Source organism: Ambystoma mexicanum, chromosome 4p (genome assembly GCF_040938575.1).
Source record: "Ambystoma mexicanum isolate Mex_15411 chromosome 4p, UKY_AmexF1_1, whole genome shotgun sequence".
Classification (NCBI taxonomy): domain Eukaryota; kingdom Metazoa; phylum Chordata; class Amphibia; order Caudata; family Ambystomatidae; genus Ambystoma; species Ambystoma mexicanum.
This window is the reverse complement of record NC_090927.1, coordinates 1,270,033,180-1,270,054,340: the sequence shown is the minus strand read 5'-3', so window position 1 is coordinate 1,270,054,340 and position 21,161 is coordinate 1,270,033,180.

Below are 21,161 nucleotides of genomic sequence, written 5' to 3'. Positions count from 1 at the left end.
GAGAGCCAAGCAGGCACCCATGAAAAAGGGTGCCCATCCAATTGTTCGTTTATACTCCATTAGCTTTGTTAATTACCTTCTCATGGAGTGTCTGTATTTCATTTATAGATGCACTCAATGTTCCATTTGAGGCTTCCCCATCGGGCAACACTGTCCAACAGCTACTTCCCATCTTGGCACAAACACCTTCCTCTATAGAAGGTCCAACACGTACCTATTCTGGAGTACTAATAAACATAGCACCCTCAGCTCTTCCTTTAACAGTTTAGGCACTTTGCTATTGAATTGGCCAGTCTCAGTAACTTGATCTGGTGAGTTGTAGCCACTTGGCATTAGCTGCAGTTTGCACACCTGGGCAAAGACATAAAACAAGTGGTTGCCTTATAAAATGGTTGAAACTCAGCAGGAATTGCTGCCAGATTTTCTGCACTCTTCTCAGACAAATTGTTATTTGCTCTCTTTTTTCTGTTTAATACACCTCACATTGGTTGCTCCTTGTCTTGCTGCACCACTTTTTCCTTCAGTACCACTGATTGCTCCTTGACCAAAAGCCCCATGGTGTTGTTGCTTCGGGAGAACCACCAGGGCAGGGCTGTGTAGTGTAACAATTGCACAAAACCCACTCCAATCGGGAGGAAGTTGGACGTAGGCCTTCGATCCACAGGCCCACCACTGATCCATGTTGACAGCTATCCCCTGTGTCAGCACTACACTCCTCATCACCTTAGCACAGCCAGTGTTAGTTCCCAAATGGATGGATCCACTGGACCTGAAACACAGAGGGAATCATGTAAAGCTCTTTATGTAAACTGGTTGATGAGTTTCACCTATCCAATTCAATGCATGTACATACTTCCCTCAACTGCCTTGGAGCTATTGTTTACTTTGGACACCATATTTTGTTTGAATCCTACCAAACCTTCAGCACACCATTGCATTATTCCCCCCTGCCATTGGCCACCATACCACACTGACAGGCCGATTCATGGAATAATTAGCGCGGCGCAAGTGGGCCAAAACGTGCGAATCGCAGTGGAATAGCGAAAATCGCAGTGCAAGTGCGAAAATCGCACGAAAAGCAGCGCACATCGATTCATGGAAGTCCGTGCGTGAGAAAACCAGCGGATGTGCGATAAAAAAGTGCGCGGCGCACGTTGGCGCACAGGCCATCTAACAGCGTGCGCCAGGTCACAGCGAAAATCGCACAGGCCACAGCGAAATTCGCACATAGCGCGGCGCACGCAACAAAAGTAGGCGGAACACGGGCGTAACACTCGGAATGGGGAACAACTTGCCAAAACGTGGGCGTCACGGGGGAAGTACAGGGCACAAGTGCGCGGAACGCCCACACGCTCGCCTACAACACGTATTCATGGAATAGAATAGGGGAAAAAAGCACACGCTCAAACCAGCGCACAGGCACAAACACGACCGCCACAAGAAAGCAGGCGGTAGCGTCTCTGCGGCTGTAAGAAATGTGCACCAAAAGGTGCGCCAACAAATAGCACCTATATACTGCCATGATGAATGTCCTATACTGTGGCCCTCCAGGACAAATGACGTGCAAAGGGGTACCCACAAACACGGACACCCGCTGACAAAAAATACGTGTGCGTGTATACCGGGGTGCGTGGGAAGTCTCACACGCGATTTCAGCAGGGTACGTGTATTTCAGGGGTGCGCGGGAAGTTCCACACGCGATTTCATCAGGGTACGTGTATTTCAGGGGTTTGCGTGAAGTTTCTCACGCGATCGGGCCTGGGGGAGCGTGCTACGTGTATTACAGGGGTTCGCGTGAAGTTTTTCATGCGATCGGGCCTGGGGGAGCGGCCTACGTGTATTTCAGGGGTTCGCGTGAAGTTTCTCATGCGATCGGGCTTGGGGGAGCGTGCTACGTGTATTACAGGGGTTCGCGTGAAGTTTTTCACGCGATCGGGCCTGGGGGAGCGGGCTACTTGTATTTCAGGGGTTCGCGTGAAGTTTTTCACGCGATCGGGCCTGGGGGAGTGTGCTACGTGTATTACAGGGGTTCGCGTGAAGTTTCTCACGCGATCGGGCCTGGGGGAACGTGCTACGTGTATTACAGGGGTTCGCGTGAAGTTTCTCACGCGATCGGGCCTGGGGGAGTGTGCTACGTGTATTTCAGGGGTTCGCGTGAAGTTTCTCACGCGATCGGGCCTGGGGGAGCGGGGTACCACTCACCGTCTGCCTTGCGTGTAGAAGAACGCGTAGCCAACACCCGCTGTGAAGTAATAGCGTGTGAACCCCAACGGATGGAAAACACACGCACCGCACGAAAAGCACGTACAGAACATAAAGGCACGCGGGATCACCAAGCCCTGCCAGGGCAACGCCCGTGCGCAAAACGTCACAGACGCGCTTACGCTGTAAGGGCCTTTGGTCCAATGAAATCGCGTACGCGTGCTGACGCGCTTACGCGCTAAGGGCCTTTCCTCGATTTTCACGCTGACGTGCAGGATTTTCACCTGCCAAATCACTCCGTATCAAGCTGGCCACGCGAAAACACACGGAAGACCACGCTCCTGCCCAGAAGGCCGAATTACTGCCCCCCAGTGCCCCGAGCAGCCTCCCACATGCCATCTGCTGCTGCCTGCCTGCCTGCCTGCCTGCTGCCACCGTGCCCTGCCATTTGGTGCCTGCACATCAGCCATCTGCAGGTGTCCAGTTGCTGTGTCCACCCCTGCTGGAACAGAAGACTCCCGACTCGGATAACATCGCTCCACAGCCCAGCCCCAGGACCCAGTTGCCCACCCACTCCTGCCCCTGGGGTTGCCATGTCGGGCACATCAACATCTGGCACCAGTGGCAACCCCCAGCCAGAGGGGCAGAGGGGCACCAGCTTCACTGCCACCGAAGTTGGTGTCCTGGTGGAGCAAGTCCTGGGGCAGTATGATGCCCTCTTCGGATCGTCCCGCGCCAACAAGGAAGGACGGGACAGGATCTGGGCCGACTGTGTGGTTGCCATCAACGCGGAGGGGGTGGCAACCCGCACCATCCAGAAGGTCAAGAAGCGCTGGGAAGACTTGAGGTCCAGGACCCTCATGAAGGCCCGGCGCCTCGTGAAGGGGGCCGGAGCCGCATGAGTTCCATCCAGTTGAGGGTCCTGGAACACGCACACCCAGCGCTCCACGCCCAGGTCCTTGAGAGGGAGACCCGTCTGGAGTTGAGCGGTAAGTGGCCAAGCATTGCTGTGTGAGACAGGGCATGTTGCAGTGTGCTGGTTGTCTGATACTTGCCTGCATGTGTGACATAGGCCATGTACGCATGTATGTGTGCAGGGACATCATGGGAATGCATGTGCGACCTGTAATGTGTGAACCGCACGGTTGTTGCATGTGTTTGAATGCGACATGGGGAGCCCTGTGCAGATTGCACACATGAGAGCATGGCAGTCTCTGTTCCTGGACATGGGTGGGGGCGAGGGATGGGTGCTGATGCCAGATACATATGTGGTATCCATGTCTGTGTGCCTGACCTGCGTGTCTGTGACTTGTGAGTGCCATGGATGCATGACACATGTCTGTGACAATGTACAGATTCACTGATGCAGCCTAGTCATCCTTGTATGCACTGTGATTGGGGTGTACGGGGCCAGATGGATGTGACTGAGGTGAAGTGTGTGCATGTGATAGGCATGACCCATGATGCATGGGAGTCCCATTACATTGTATGATTCGAGAGTCCATTGGACATGCATTGAAATGTCCATGGCACGCACCATGACTGTCCATGTGTGTGTTTTGCCTGGACTGACACATGTGTTGTGGTGTGACATGATGGAAGTGTACTTTGACAGTGGCACTCATCTTCTATTGCTTCCTGTCTAGGGGACCATTGTACAGTACCCTGATGCTTGTGTTCTATGTCTCCCTCTACGCAGCGGCTAGTGAAGGAGAGGGCGGAGGCGGCGCTGTGGAGCAAGGCGGCGGGGATGCCCCACGGCTGCAGCGGAAGGGGTGGGTGAGCCCCCACAGGGGCCTGCTATGGCGGTAGACGGCGAGGAGCCATCCAGGTTGGTGGTTTCCACAGAGGAGGAGGAGGCCGCCACTGAGGCGCACATGGGGCCTGGTGGGGGCATCCCTGCTGGTGCAAGTGGTGCAGTCCAGGGGCAGGGGCAGGAGGCAGCACAGGTCACCGTGGAGGGGCCTGTGCATGTCGCTGTCCCTGAACCTGTGGGTGCACCACCTTGCACCAGCAGGGATGCCCCGTACCAGGCACATCCGCAGGTAGAGGGGATGTCCATGTCATCTGACTCCCCTCCACCTGCGGACGAGGGGACCCCTGGCCGTGTGGAGAAGGTCCTGATTGGGGTCGCGATGCGCACAGCTGTGATTCGTGATGCCGTGCCTGCTTCCCAGGAGGAGCACGCACGTCATCACGAAGAGCACCGTGCCGACGTGGCCCAATTGGGATCGGCCATGTTCGGGGGTTTCCTGCATGTGTCGGCCAATCTGGCGGCCCTCTCCTCCTCTGTGGAGACTATGCGCCAGTCGTTCTCCTTGCCGTCTTCGGGCCCAGATGCCACCAGGGCCCCCTGTGGACCTGCCCTGACCAATGCAGCCAGCTCGGTGGGGATCCCATCCCTGCCACAGTCGGGAGTCAGAGGTCCAGCAGGGGTGGACAACACAGCAACTGGACCCCAGCAGATGGAGGATGTGACGGCATCATCGGGCAGGGCACGTACACGACGGCATCAGTGGTTTCCATCATCCTGGATGCCGCCGTGCTGGCAGAGGCAGTGGCGTCGGAGGCAGCAGCAGGCTCGACGTGGGAGGCATCATGGCTCTGGGCCATCAAGATCAGAGGGGCAGGAGGGCAGGAGAACCCTGGGATGGTAGTGTCTTCCGTGTGGGAGCAGTTGGTCCAGCGGATAGGTGCGGAGCGGCAGCGGGCGGAAGAGGAGCGGCTCACCATGGTCAGGGCGGAGTTCTCCATGCGTCGGGCGTTGAGGCGGGCTGAGTGCCTCGAGGAAGCTCGCAGGGAGTTTGAGGTGAACATGGGGTTATCCCTGCGAGACCTCGGGGCCAGGACAGAGTCCCGCCTCCAGGACATCGACATGGAGTTCGATGATGCCCTGGCCGGCAACATCACAGAGTGAGCCGCAGGACTTGCCCGCTGCCATTGTATATAGTTCTTTAGTTAGTTAGTGTTAGGTTTCCTTTATTTTATGAGATTTTTTTGGACCGCTCGGACAATGGCCACTTTTCTGTATATAGTTTTTTTATTAGGTAGTAGTAGGTTTCATTTATAGTGTTGGGCTCATGGACCCTGGAATATTCTTGTGTATAGTTGGTTTTTTTAAAATACATTTTTTTGATTTACATTTGTGTTCACCATGAGGCAATGGTTTTTCCTTATTTTTTTTCACCATGATTTTGCTTTGGACAACATTAGTTTTTGGATTCCTTTGTTTTTTTGATTTTTACATTACTTATCGTACAAGGTCAATTTATTTTGTTATCCCCATTGTTGTATGTTTGATTATTTTACTTCATTTTCTTCGTTAATACATGTTTTTATAACTTTCTTTTGTGGTATTTTCTCATTGGTTTCATGCATGTCATGATATGGGTTTTGACATTCACTTGCACCCATTGTGTATGTGTGTGTGACGGACATGTGTTCATTTACATACTTGCCATTGGGGTTGTATCATGTAATTGCATTTGCTATGTGGGTGGATGCATTCCTTGGCTGGGTGTTTGTGCTGGGTATGCTGCCCATTACTGCCATGATTGTGTATCGTCAGGACCTGGGGGCAGGGGGACATGGTTGGGGGCCTGCTGGCAGGTGCCCCACAGTGCTGGGGGGTGGGGGTGGTGGGGAACATGAGTTGGACATGGGTGGGGGCCTGCTGGCAGGTGCCCCACAGTGCTGGGGGGTGGGGGTGGTGGGGAACATGAGTTGGACATGGGTGGGGGCCTGCTGGCAGGTGCCCCACAGTGCTGGGGGGTGGGGGTGGTGGGGAACATGAGTTGGACATGGGTGGGGGCCTGCTGGCAGGTGCCCCACAGTCCTGGGGGGTGGGGGTGGTGGGGAACATGAGTTGGACATGGGTGGGGGCCTGCTGGCAGGTGCCCCACAGTGCTGGGGGGTGGGGGTGGTGGGGAACATGAGTTGGACATGGGTGGGGGCCTGCTGGCAGGTGCCCCACAGTGCTGGGGGGTGGGGGTGGTGGGGAACATGAGTTGGACATGGGTGGGGGCCTGCTGGCAGGTGCCCCACAGTGCTGGGGGGTGGGGGTGGTGGGAGACATGAGTGGGGGCCTGGTGGAGGGTGCCCATGCACTGCTGGGTGGTGGGAGACATGAGTGGGGGCCTGGGTGGAGGGTGCCCATGCACTGCTGGGTGGTGGGGGTGGTGGGAGACATGAGTGGGGGCCTGGTGGAGGGTGCCCCACAGTGCTGGGGGGTGGGGGTGCAGGAGGACATGAGTGGGGGCCTGGTGGAGGGTGCCCCTGCACTGCTTGGGGGTGGGGTGGTGGGAGACATGAGTGGGGGCCTGGTGGGGGCTGCCCATGGTGGCTGGGGGGTGGGGGTGGGTGGGAGACATGAGTGGGGGCCTGGTGGAGGGTGCCCCTGCACTGCTTGGGGGTGGGGTGGTGGGAAACATGAGTGGGGGCCTGGTGGAGGGTGCCCATGCACTGCTGGGGGGTGAGGGTGCAGGGGGACATGAGTGGGGGCCTGGTGGGGGCTGCCCATGGTGGATGGGCTGCCTGCGGGACATGAGCAGGGGTGCAGGATAGTCCCCCGTGGTGTGGGCTGCCTGCAGGGGCCGTGGAGGTTGTGGAGCGTACACCTGGGAGGACCCACACGGCCAGTTCACGTGTAGTACTCCCCAGAACCCCTGATATACAGTACCCTGCTGAAATCGCATGTGGAACTTCCCGCGCACCCCTGAAATACACGTACCCTGCTGAAATCGCGTGTGGAACTTCCCGCGCACCCCTGAAATACACGTACCCTGCTGGAATCGCGTGTGGAACTTCCCGCGCACCCCTGAAATACACGTACCCTGCTGGAATCGCGTGTGCAACTTCCCGCGCACCCCTGAAATTCACGTACCCTGCTCGCACTGGGACTATCGCGTGTGGAACTTCCCGCGCACCCCTGAAATACACGTACCCTGCTCGCACTGGGCCAATCGCGTGTGTAACTTCCCGCGCACCCCTGAAATACACGTACCCTGCAGTAATCGCGTGTGGAACTTCCCGCGCACCCCTGAAATTCACGTACCCTGCTTGCACGGGGCCAGTCGCGTGTGGAACTTCCCACGCACCCCTGCAATACACGTTCCCCGCTTGCCGTTTGCTGTTTGCCAGCCCGGTGAACTGGTCCAGGGTTAGCGCAGCCCTTTGCGATGATTTAGCGATTTGGATGGCTTTTCCTTGCGCGAGGGCGTTCTTGGGGGCGTTACTGGCGCTGCTGCAGGGTCGCTGCGATTCTCTGCGCTAGGCTGGTTTGGAAGCCTGTAATCCATGAATACGCTGTGCGCGGAAATCGGTTTTAGCGCACGTGCCTGGCGCAGTCAATCGCACGCGGACACTCTGCGCCAGCCGCTTGCGACACTTTTCTGCGAAATTCTATGAATTACCCTGTGAGGCTCTTGCGGTGCTGTGGGGTTGTAAGCACTTTCACATCTACATCTATGGCCATCCGGTCACTGTGGTCATGGACCACAGTCTCTGGTGCCGATGATGGGCTGGTCAGCCCCCCTGCCACTAATATGGCTCAAAGGGTGGCTACTTCAGGTACAAGAATATGGAATCACGCTTGTGTCCAGAGCAAGGATGTAAAACCCTGCGGCTTATCTGTTGCACAACCAAGGGACACTGGAGCTGACCAGAGGCTTAGAGGTCGATGAAACGGAGGAGTTGGTCGTGCTGGTCACCCAGGCTGCGGTGCTCCGATCTATATTTTTGGTGGATATCGATGCAGCGACGCGGTAAGCAGCCGGGAGAGAAGAGCTAGTGGAGCAGCTGTGGGCAAGTCTGTGGAAGGGACTCCTCACCATAACCCAGCACAAGACGCCAGAGGCCCAGGCGTTCTTCAAGGACTTTGGATGGTGAGAAACGAGTTATCCATCGATCCAGAGCAGATCCTCCTGTGCGGAATTCAGATAGTGGTGCCTGTCGCTCTGAAGGAACCGGTGCTGCACCTTCCACATGTGTGGCACGAAGGGGCAGCAAGACCATGGCCCAGCTCCATGAAAAGTTGTGGTTTCTGGATCTGGAAACAAAGGTGGAGGACACCATCATCAGGTGTACATGGTGCCAGGCAGAAAGACCACTGGCGAAGGGCCCTACGATTGCCTCACCAGATCAGGTGTCTGCCCTGTGGAAGGAGCATAGCCTGGACTTTGGCACCATTCTCCAAATCCCAGCATTTCTTTGTTTTGCTGGATGAGTTCTCCCGGTATCCTCTGTTGCAGTTTGTGGGCTCCACGGTAGCCCATACCATTATCCCCATTCTGAAGGACATTTTTGGACATGTTTGCAGCACATCAGATCCCCGAAATGGTATTCCAAAGTGAATAAATGGTCAGATTTCTGGACTCCTACGTGGTTGTGCACTGGCACATTACTCCCTGCTGGCTCAGGGCTAATGGGGATGTCGAATGCTTCATGCGTAACTTGAATAGGATGTTGCGCATTGCCTTCGAGAGGGAGCAGTCCTTGGAGCTGGCTCTCATGGATTTCCTAATGGCATACCACACTACTCCCCAATCCACCATGGGGGTAGCGCCGGCAGAAGCCTTCCTTGGCAGGAAAGTGAGATTGACCATCCTAAAGCACGACTCCTGGATTCCAGTGGTGGTGGATCCTGCTCTATTTCAGGAGAGACAATGTTAGGGATTCAGCCAGGGGGGGGCAGGCGGAACAACTTTTGGAGGTTGACACCAAGTGCTGGCCAGAAGAAGGCAGCCCACCCACAAGCTTTTCCTGCCTCATGATCTAGTCCCGTGGACTGTGGATGACTTTCAGGGGATGATGATCACAGCGGTCCAGGGGTGGGAGTTGCTCACCCGAATCGGCAGCTGGTTCTGGCACTTTCAAGGTACTCCAGATGGGGACACCCGGTGGCATGATGGCAGTCTCACCCCGCAAGGCAGGAAGGACAGGGGTTTCCTCGAAGAGACGGACTCAGCGACGGATGGTGTCAACCGGGAGCGTGCGGACAGTGTTGGGTCACCAACAGCTCCAGCCAGATGTTCCCAGTGCACCGGCAGGCACCTTGCAGATAGACTGAGGGACTACATCGTGGAGTGAAGTCCCTCCTTCCACAAGTACTGTGTTTGTGGTGTTGAGTTACCAATGTGTTGTGTTGTTTGTTGAAGTTGTTCAAGATGGTTGGATGGGATGTTACGGCACACCTCACCATGTCAGGAGAAGGCCACGTCACAGTTGAAATAAAAGGCGAGGTCTGCCACTGCATAGGGTCAAACTCTCCCAGGAACTCCCCAGACGACTGGTGTCTTTATTTCAGGGGCCCGCTGCGAGTGATCCGCCAGCGGGCCCTACAACACTTAGAACAAGCATGAGTAGGCAAGCGCAAAAAGGGAACAGTGTCAGCACCAAATTAAATCAGAGCACATAGGCTTGAAAGGAATCAGGGGCATGCAGATGAGTTCCCTTGTTACAGAACAGCCTAATACTGGCAATAGATCATTGTTCACATCGCTGATTATTGGATGGGTGAAGCAAGGGCGTGTATTATTATTATTAGTAGTAGTATTCATTTCAGTCTAATATAATGATATTAATAATCATACATATTATGTCTTACACCTACTCATCTCAACTTAAACGTTTTCATTTAAAGGGCACAGTTGACACCTATTGAATGTGTGCAATAACCTTGTTTTTTAATGGCAGTGACCCATGAATACATTGCAAAACCACGAGCATATGTCATCGCTGAAAACAGTCCTGCTAGTGACTACTGATTTAACCAGCTTGGGAGTTTTGAGATAACCAAGGAAAGAATTGTATATCAAGACGATCGTATTGTCACATTTCGGTTGCTGGACAATGTTTTGATTATTTTTTAGCAGAAGTCATTTTAGCAGAAGTGATTTTGAACACTTCCTTTCCAACTATGAAGTTATGAATACACCAAAAAGCCTTCCTCCTGATTTAAACTGTGTCTATTTGTATGGGGCCGACAAGGACATAATTCACAAAATTAAAGGGTTTTGTTAAGACTTCAATGGAACACACATTGTATGTATCAACTAGCAAATTCAAGACCCACAACCCAACCCCCACCAGCTAAAATTGCAGTAATATCTTGCCATGCCTCAGTGTTTCTACACGACTCACTCCTATTAATATACTGTGGTATGCGGGAGGCTTTTCAATAAGTATTTTTCACACTGCTGTAAAGTTACATTTGGATGCAGTGACGGTATATTTTGAAGAAATAGACCATAACTGTCATTGTGGTTAAGCAGACCTAGCCCGCTCTCTTGGATGAAGTAATGGTGTCATGGAATCAGATGAAAGTGCTAAAAGCCAACAGTCAAACCTCATTCCTTAAAGAACTCTCTTTCCTTACCTCTGTCACCATCTAATTCAAACACTAAACATGATGAAAGCAAATGTATGATTCGGGCTCTGTTTTTGAAAAAGTTAGCCTTGATATCTACTTGATTTGAACTGCATGCTTCAAATTAAAGAGCCAGATTTATAAAGTGTTTGAGACCACCATAATAAATGCTTACGCTTGCATGAACATGGGGCGCACGTTGATTCTTACTATTTTGCAAACTGAGGCCGAAAAACATCCTGATTCACAAAGGAAAAGTCAGTGATATAAGTTTATTTCGGATAAAATCTATAGAACAGAAATAGGGATCAGACAACATCAATTGAGCTCTTTAAATTGTTTTTGTCAGCCATGCAGAGTTTTCCTCTTTGCAGTTCCATAGTTTCCCACATCCCCATATCGCATTTTCTGAGTATCTTTGATCTTTACATCATCCTCAGGACAGAATACATAAACCAAACATGCAATTCACAGACCCTACAAGCATCTCCTATAGTGACATCATCTCATTTTGTATTCGTCCTATACAATTTTCTATTTTTCAATTCTGCAAGGCCCTAGCTCCCCAAAACCACACTATCACATGATATGGTTCATAATATCAACGTCCAGTATTATTTCATATTAAAAGTAGATTTTTAGTCAATATTTCATCCAAAACTGTTTTAGGTACTGTGACGAAAGGCACTGCTTGTCTCTGAGAGGATGTATCAGGCTTTTATGGGGTGCCAGGTGCCGCCACCTGCCTCCCGACCCCCCAATCCTGAGCCTGGAGGAGGTACATGAGGGATCCCCCAGACCACTCCATCACTCCCCAGGCCTCTGGCAGGGGATTGTCAACAAAGGTATACCCACCTTCTGAGTTCCTCTTTTAGGAGTCATCCCGCATATGCGGGGAATCAAAGTTCTGTCATTTGCCAAAACATAAATCCTCACACAAGTAATGCTGCCCAAACCTGAAAAAGTAGATGTAGGTTTAACTGCCTATCACAATGTGAGCAGGGCCAACTTCCATTCTGCATAGTGTGGTTGTTGCTGGAGCCCAGAGTGGAATGGCTATGTGACCGCAGTGCATACATCAGCAATATGAAGAATTAATTCTCCAAGAGCGGGGCTTCAGTTACACTTCCCACAAGGCATCCATTAACCCACCCATGAAGACTGTGAGCCAACAAGCACAGGAATAGAATGGAAAGCCTACAGAGAGCTGGAACACCTCTCAGGGGGAACCCAAAACCCTCTAAAAATAGTTTAATTACACCATGAACTTCAGCAGCAGGATTGCACTACCTGGAAAACATATAACCTCTGGCTAGTGCGATCACTGTCATTGCCACGTGCAAGGAGTTATGCAACCTCCCAAATCGGAGCTTCAGACAGCCCATGCTCTGCATGTAGAGATCCTCAATCATAATGCACCCGGGATGAGAAGGACCTGTGATATAAAAGCTTCCCAGCCCACATCAGTGGTGTCAGTTGCCAGACACATCAAAGTTTGTGGTGAGAGGAAACTCCAGGGGAATGCAGAAGACGAGTAGAACTCAACAAGAAAGAAGGGAGGAGGAACATCCTGGAGAGAGGTTGACAGAGAGGACTTGATGGAGGAGGTGACATTTGGTGGTCAAGGTTATTTCTGGAGGTGTGAGTAATAGGTGGATGGAGGATTAAGAATTGATGGATGTGGTAACTATAGAAATTGTAATGCACTATCAAGGACATTCATTAGCTGGTGTTTCGAGAATTAGACTCTGACTGTTCCTTCTCATGAAGCTGTTCCCAGGACATTGGAGCATTCCACAAAGTAATAGTTTTTGTCCTTTGTGAAGAGCAGAGAAACGCAACAATTACTAAAAAGGAATTTTTGCAAAATTAACCATGAGATGATGCCACAAAACTAAACCTGGAAAATGGTTCTACTGCCCCTTATCGAGTTTTAGGACTGCCTGGTACATGGTAGGGTGGCTCGAACACACAGATAAATATGAAGAATTCATTCTCCAAGAGCGGGGCTTCAGTTACACTTCCCACAAGGCCATCTGCTTCCCAAGAGATATGTTGACTTGGCTATAAGACTGTGCCTGAGACCGCAACATGTCACACTAAGAGAGTTGCAAAAATGTTGTTACAACTTGAGGGGCTGCAAGGTGGCCTGAGAACGAGAGCGTTACCAAGATGACATGACCACTGGGAGAGAATCTTGCTGTTTCAGGTTTGTTGCTACAGGGGGTTAGTTTCACTTTTTCTGCTGATTATGCAATTAGGGAGTCTGCAGGGGGTGAACTCACTATTATAGTGACCAAAGAAAGACGTGGGGAAACCAAGTTTACGGCTGTGAGGATCAATCCCCAAATTTGACTTTTAAACAATAGAACTAAATGTCCCAACAGCCTCTGTATTGTTCCTCACCACCTCAAACAGTACGATCAGTCTATACAATAAATAACAATTCTTTCCATTGTTGCCATTTAAGTCACAACAAAACCAGATTCAATGGATATTTACTTCATCTTATTTTTTTAAAACAATGACACGTTTTATTCTTATTCATCAATGTTAGCTAAAACACATCTGATGTGCTGTATAGTATTATTGTTGATCAATAGTAGAATGCCTTCATATTTAGTGGCAAATGCCTACTTACAAAACAAATAACCCATTAACGGATCGCCTAGCAGGGTCCTAACGGGAATTTAATATGTCATTATTACACACTGTTTGTGTTTACATTGGTTTCACATTCCCGACATGTTTCATTCTCAAAATAATAGATTGTACTGGATAATTTCTTCAGGGGAACCAACATAATATATAGGGTCTTCACACTCATTGAATGCAGTACAACAAAGTTAAAAACAGAGAAAGCTTGGCTCATCCTTGAGTTCGACTTTACTGTAGAAGCAATAGACAGCTCAAATTAGTGCTGTTATTCTCAAAAAAATGTCTACAACTATAAGTGCTTAACTAACTTATAGGGGACTCACCGTGAATGAGGTCCAAAGGTCTGAACACACAGTATGGTTAAAGAGCCTGATCAGTAGGCTGCAACCTGTAAAAAATAATGTGAAAGGACTGTCTGAGGAGAATGAACTAACTGACATTAATATGCAAGTTTAGTGGAGAAGGCTCCTAATTCAGGGTAAATATAATGAACTCTCATTAGGTAAGTAAAAGGCATTCTGTCCACCAGTTTGTGTCCGTAGGGAATGCAGTGACAACGTGCACTTCTCTGGAAACTCACCGCTATTGGTCTTGTTATAAACACAGTGGGCCTCATTACGAGGTTGGAGGTAGCCATGGCTACCCCCTTACTGCATTCCGGGTTCTCGGAATAGCAATTTATCGGGTCATTCCAACCTTGGAGGACCCGGTAAGTCCCCATTCTGAGAACCATTCCCCATTCCCATTCGAGCCCCCATAGGGCTCAATGGGAATGGGGATGGAGCTAATAACGGGGCCACTAACAGCGGGCCCGTTATTAGCTCCCTGGTCCCTTAGCGGCTCCCGCTAAGGGACCTCGTCATGCGACGGTAAGGGGTTAACGCCAACGGCACCCTTACCGTTGCCGTTAACCCCTTACTGCTGACCTCGTAATGAGGCCCAGTGTCTATAAACGTGTCAAGCACTATCGTACAATGTACATTCCTTCTGCACATATGAATCACTGTGAAACAGTGTCTATAGGTATGCTACCCGACTTTCCTTCTTGGTATCTGTTTAGAGCTTAACCCATTAATACAGTTTGTAGTTCTCTTGTGTGTTCCGCAGTACACAATGGGCCTCATTACGGGGTGGCCGCAAAGGGATACCGGGCACCGTTAAGGACTTCGGTGCCAGTAATCCCTTTGTGCCCTATTCCGAGGTCCCTTAGCGGGTCCCTTCCTTAACGCCTGGTTGGACGTGGCCCGTTAAGGGACTTCAGAGCTAATAACGGTACCGCAATTTGCAGTACCGTTATTAGCGCCTTCCCCCTTCCCATTGAGCCCTATGGGGGCTGAAATGGGAATGGGGAATGGCTTTTTCAATGGGGACTTACCGGTCCCGCAAAGGTCGGAATAGACCGGTAAATCCCCATTGAATGAGGGCAGACTCGGTAACGCTATTGGATGTAATCATGGCACTAATAGCGCCATGACTACCCCCTACCTCGGAATGAGGCCCAATGTTATCTTTGCATCCGCATTCAGCACGTGTCAGCATAGGCGAGTATTATTCGCCAGAAAGCTATTGAAAAAATTGAACACCAAGATGTCACTAAATGCAAGAAAAAGTAGCTTGCAGAGTCCACAGACGCTATTACATCTGTGTATTCCCATGAGTAGCAGAGAAATTATTAACCGCTTACCTCATCGTATTCCGGTGCGTAGCTCCTTGTTGTCAGTATGCACCCTGTTCTGCTTGATCTGAAAGCGATCAAACGGATGTGCTTGCACTGTTCAATGTAAGTCGCGAGACGTGCCCACGTGACTGAGGAGGAGTTTAGTCCCTTTTCCAAGTACATTCTATTACATGATGTATATCCGTGCTGAGGGCCATCTTTGAGTGAAAAAGAGTAAATATACAGAGGGTTGATGTAACTCTCAATCTTGGATACAGTGCACTTGTCTAATACACCTAGTGGTCTACGTACATGTAAAGTCTGGATGTTTATAATTGATCTTTAAGATGTAAGCGCGGAGCGTGCTGTATTATGTTTGATGGAAATTGACACGAGAACTTTTTACTACCCACTGTACATATTATGTTTGGTGGAAATTGACACCAGAACTTTTTACTATCCACTGTACATCGTACTAGTAGAAAGATGTGTTAGGCCACCATGCGCTCACTATGTGACTAGGATTGCACTAACAATTAAAATTTTCTAATGTATGTCATGTTTAGGTACTCATATAGGTGGGACCCAATGGTTATGAAGGAATTTCAAAACACCTGATATTTTGCATTGTATGTTAATCTTGTGGTTTTGACCTTTAAATTCTGTAACTCAATGTGGGCGGGTCGAGTTTCAGTTTTTCAGTTCCACAGAGCTAACTGATTCTCCCAGCCAAACAATTGCATGCGTGTATGAAAGCTGGTTTCCTTGCAACTCGTGCCTCTCGTTACTGTATTCTTTGATAGATTTTTTGGGTCTAAACTACATAGCGGGGAGATCCCCATTGGACACCCCCACCTCCTTAGGTCAGAATAATAGTACATTGAAATGAATACACAGACAACTTTTTTTAAAGTTCTTTGGAAAACACAAGGTCACAGTTTATTTGGAGCAAGACAACTTGGGACGGTCCCAGCCACATCACAAAAAATAGTCAGATACGGGTGAACCATGTCACCTCTTTAGCCACTGGCCAAACAGTCAGATACGGGTGAACCATGTCACCTCTTTAGCCACTGGCCAAACTGACAAAAACTGCTGGTTATTCCAGCTACACTGGTACTACCAGCAGGACACTCAGGGGCACTGACCAGGGGATTGTTGGCCTAAAGGCCTAAGTAAGGGAGTCAGTGCCCGTCGAGGGATCGGCTCGAGCCCGGCCAATCCCGAGCCGCTGCAGCTGCAGCGTGAAGTCCCTCATTGGCTAGGACCGCCCCGATACTCCGCCTGTAACAAGAGAAGAGAATTAGGAACAACTCATACAACACACTAAACTTATCTTATCACTAATTAACTCTGTTCACCTTATCACTCCTATTGATGATGCGAAAGCCTCACCCTGATCCTACTCTACTACCGGTCTGCACGTATTAACTCCCAGTTACTACCAGTAGGACACTGTCCCATATATGCCACTGGCACAAGCTGACAACGCTTCTGGTTACTACCAGGAGAACACTGATTACTACCAGTAGGACACTGTCCCATATATGCCACTGGCACAGGCTGACAGCGCTTTTGGTTACACTCCAAATCTTACCGACCTTCAACTTGTTTGCCCCAAGACTTTACTATCAGGCATGGGTGGGTGGGGATTAACACTAGGCGGGAGCTGCAGGGCAAAAGACTGATGGCCTGCCGCTCCCGCCCTTATAAGTGTCCCCGGGGAGATCTGACCGGAAGCCAGGTCCCCGGGGACACCTCTTCCGCCTCGCTGAGGTGGGAGGAAGAGGAGAGGCATGCCCAGCAACCGGAAGGGGGTGGCCAGAGGGGACAGCCCGCTATGTAGGCTGTCCCTCTAGCGCCTCCTGCGGGGGCCGGTCAGCCTCTTAGCGGGGAGATCCCCATTGGACACCCCCACCTCCTTAGGTCAGAATGATAGTACATTGAAATGAATACACAGACAACTTTTTTTAAAGTTCTTTGGAAAACACAAGGTCACAGTTTATTTGGAGCAAGACAACTTGGGACGGTCCCAGCCACATCACAAAAAACAGTCAGATACGGGTGAACCATGTCACCTCTTTAGCCACTGGCCAAACAGTCAGATACGGGTGAACCATGTCACCTCTTTAGCCACTGGCCAAACTGACAAAAACTGCTGGTTATTCCAGCTACACTGGTACTACCAGCAGGACACTCAGGGGCACTGACCAGGAGATTGTTGGCCTAAAGGCCTAAGTAAGGGAGTCAGTGCCCGTCGAGGGATCGGCTCGAGCCCGGCCAATCCCGAGCCGCTGCAGCTGCAGCGTGAAGTCCCTCATTGGCTAGGACCGCCCCGATACTCCGCCACGCTTTGATGGTGGCTCCCGCTGCCATCAATGCCCCCAAACCTTAGGACCTTACTTCTCCTTAAAACTTTCCTAAACATCTACATTGTTACCATACTCGCATTGGTTTACTGCAACCAGCCCTCCTTAGCTCACCCAGGCGGCTACTACCAGGAGAACACTGGTTACTACCAGTAGGACACTGTCCCATATATGCCACTGGCACAAGCTGACAACGCTTCTGGGTACTACCCGGAGAACACTGGTTACTACTAGTAGGACAGTGTCCCATATATGCCACTGGCATAAGCTGACAACGCTTTTGGTTACACTCAAAATCTTACCGACCTTTGACTTGTTTGCCCCAAGACTTTACTTATCAGGCGTGGGTGGGTGGGGATTCACACCAGGTAACTCGTGCGCCACTATGCGCAACGTCACCTGTATTTGTGTGGGCAAACGTCCGCGACCTAACTTGGCCGGATTGTTGCCGCCCAAATGACTTAATAACCGCCTTGGTGCCCGCCTCCCCTGGAGTCACCAGTGAATAGCAGGCAGCAAGGAATGCCACCTCATTCCAGGAGTGCCGGCCACACACACCCTCGGTACCATTGAATCCCAGGTTGTGGCCGATCGTCCATTGCCTAGCCTTTTTTTTTTTTTTTTACACGTGTCACAAATGAGTGGCCGATCAACCACACTGCGTCATCTGCGGGGAAAAAACATACCACACCATACGTTTTTTGATCCCCCAGGATCCAACCCGCCCAACTACCCAGCCCGGCCCTTGAGTGCTCTTGGTATCTAGTATTCTTCTTGGAATGCACTGTGCTGGGGGCGGACATACAGTCAATAACGGCCTGACTCCCATCTCCCCACCTTCATGATTGCCCGTGGAGACATGCCCTGCTGAAAGGCAGTGGTAGCTGCGCCTATCCTGAAACTATGGGTAGACCACCCCTCCCCTTGAATTCCCAAGGCCTTCAAGGCCATTGTCAGCACCATGCGAAATTGAAATACAGAGAGGGGGGAAGTGTCGGCGTGGATTAGCGGGGGGGCCAGCGCTTGTAGCTCTTATTTGTAGAAACCGCTTAAAAAGGTGCACAGGGCAGCAATCCGCCAGGGGGGCCCCATGTAGGCATATGTGAAAACCTTTTCCCTGCTGATCCGTCTTGCTTTTCCTCAACCATATACTGACTCCTTCACCTGAGTTTTGTGGAACAGGGATACATCACCCAAAGCAATGGCCCTCCCAGATGTGTCTTTCTTGGATGCAGAAACTAGCTCACTAATCCTAAAGGCCCCAAAAAAGGCCCATGCGAACGCCAACCTGAATAGAGCCGTTTCGTATTCGCCGAAGCATATGCTAGGTAATATGGCCAACAACCTCACCAATAACCCAAAGTCAATTGGTTTGCGCACGTCCTCAGACCTTGGCTCCGAACGGGCCCAGCCTTTCAATGCCGAGCGCACCAAAAACCCCTTTGTGGGATCACCCCTCCCCTCCAACTTGGAGTGGAAGGCAACCGCCGCCAGGTGCGACGCCGCCCAACTCTTTGACAATCCTTCTGAGTGCGCCCAAACCACAAAAGTGCGTACCTGTTCCTCCGCGGTCTGTTTTTCGCACTGTAGATAAGAAATCACGCTCTTGAACTTACCATAACCTTGCTGGTATCTGCATCTTACTCCGGGCGTGAGTGAGCGCTCACTCAACTCTGCGAGTGCCCTGACCACACCACCAACTGCCACCATTCCTTTTTGAACTGTGCTCCCTCAAGCTTGCCCTCCGGGTGGGCATTCCGGAACTTGGACCACTGAAAGCGAGAAAGAGCGTCAGCAACAACATTTGCAGTGCCCGGCACATGTCGAGCCCTAAATTCAATGTTATGATATAAACATACTTCCACTAGTTTTCTGAGCAAGCTCAACATTGCTGGGCAAGAAGCAGACTGTAAGTTAATGGCTTGGACTACCGCATTGTTGTCGGACCAAAAACGAACCCTCTTGTTGGCCAAAATCCTAGGCCACAACAACAATGCGAATACAATGGGGAACATCTCTAGGACTATTATGTTTTTTGTTCTGCCCTTCTTGTGCCATTGCTGCGGCCACTTCTGAGCACACCACTCAGGCCCTAGGATCACACCGAAACCTTCGCTTCCTGCAGCATCCGAAAACATCTGTAGCTCAGCGCTGGTTTCCCATGGGGTTCGCCATAACTGAACCCCATTGAAGCTATCTAAGAATCTGCACCACATCTTCAAGTCCTCTTTGAGGGCAGCGCTTAATCTAATGTGGTGCTGCTTCTGAGCCACACCAGCTGTTGCCCTGGCTAGCCTTCGTGCAAAGACCCTCCCTGCCGGGATGACTTTGGATGGTTTTGGCTTCATGAACATACACAAAAACAAATCAACAGTGACTGTCGCACAAGGTTGTGAACCTCGGTGCTGCACCAAATGGTCCCGAAAATCTGTGCCGCACCATTAACCACTGTGGCTGCAACCCTCAAAATAAATTAATTTAGCATTTATACAGCGCTACAAACCCTCCGGTATCTGAGCGCTGCTTATTATTGCCCAGTGTGTGGTGCTCATTTATCAACCTCGGAAGGATAAAAAGGATGAGTTTGTCCCTGCCGGGATCCAATGTCTTTCAGCCTTGAAGCCTGAAACCGTATTATCCCACAAAAGGTTCCTAATCTTTGACCTTAAACTTATGCTTTATGGCGGCAGCTCTGAGATCCATCCGTTCCACCTTACATTATAAATTCCACTTCCATCTCTTTTGAAAGCTGAGGCTACGGCCGAAAGTAAAACGAAGGAAAGTAAAAACGAAGGAAGGAAATACAAGGTAACTTGCCCCACCTATGCCCATGCGGCAAACCTTTCCAGTATCCACCCCACATTAATGGCAGTTAGAGCCCCACCGATCGATGCAGCCTTGCCCGGAGAGCAGGGAACCACGGGGCAACATGGTAAACTTATGCCTGACAGAAGGCATTCCATTACATTGTCTGGGTGGCGGGGTGGCATAGTTAGCAATACAGCGTACTCACGAACCGACAAGGAAATTGCGCTGAAATATGAGACATTGCCCAAGTAAAGCCACACTTAGGACACCAGTCTAACATGCTTGGGATGTAACGATGCCGTTGCCTGTCATCGTGCATACTTCTAACACCACGAGATCCGTCTGTCCCAACTTCACATTTCCTAATTCAACTTCCATTTTATTTGAAAAAAAAAAAAAAAAAAAAAAAAAAAACAGAGCTCTGAATGATACACAGCTACCTGGTCATAAACATAGGTCATATGTACAGGAAAAGAACCCATGGAGCACCACTCCTATCGTCCCCCCAATCTACCATCCCTTCATAACACAGGAAAACATGCGACCTAGGGAAATTACCTGTGGGATGCCTAAAGTTTGTTAACTCCGGACCTGACATTGCACTCCCTTCTGCGGTGCTCGGGACAATGTGCCTGTAATGAGCGGCTATGACACCTTTGCATGGCACTCCAAAGCAGTAACACACAATCGTCCATGCAATGACGGTTTTTTATTTGAACCCAGTGTCTCTGACCGATGCAGCATGAGGGCATAAAACCAACCATTCACCCTTACGGTGTGGTTGAACTATACCCCATTGTTGAAAGAGGGTAGTGGGCATACATAATAATTTGGCATTTATATAGCGTTACGAACCCTCAGGTATCTGAGCGCTGCTTATTATTACCCACGATGTGTGCTGCTCATTTATTGACCTCGGAAGGATGAAAGGCTGAGTTTGGCCCTGCCAGGATTCAAACCTGCGTTAGCAGGCGCTGCACGGATGTTAAAGCGAGCGCTCTACTCGCTGTGCCACTTGACCGGCATAGCAATGCAGCGCCACACACTAGTTAACATTCCGCAATCGCGGCCAGACAAGGAAAGTGGCTGAAATATAAGGCAC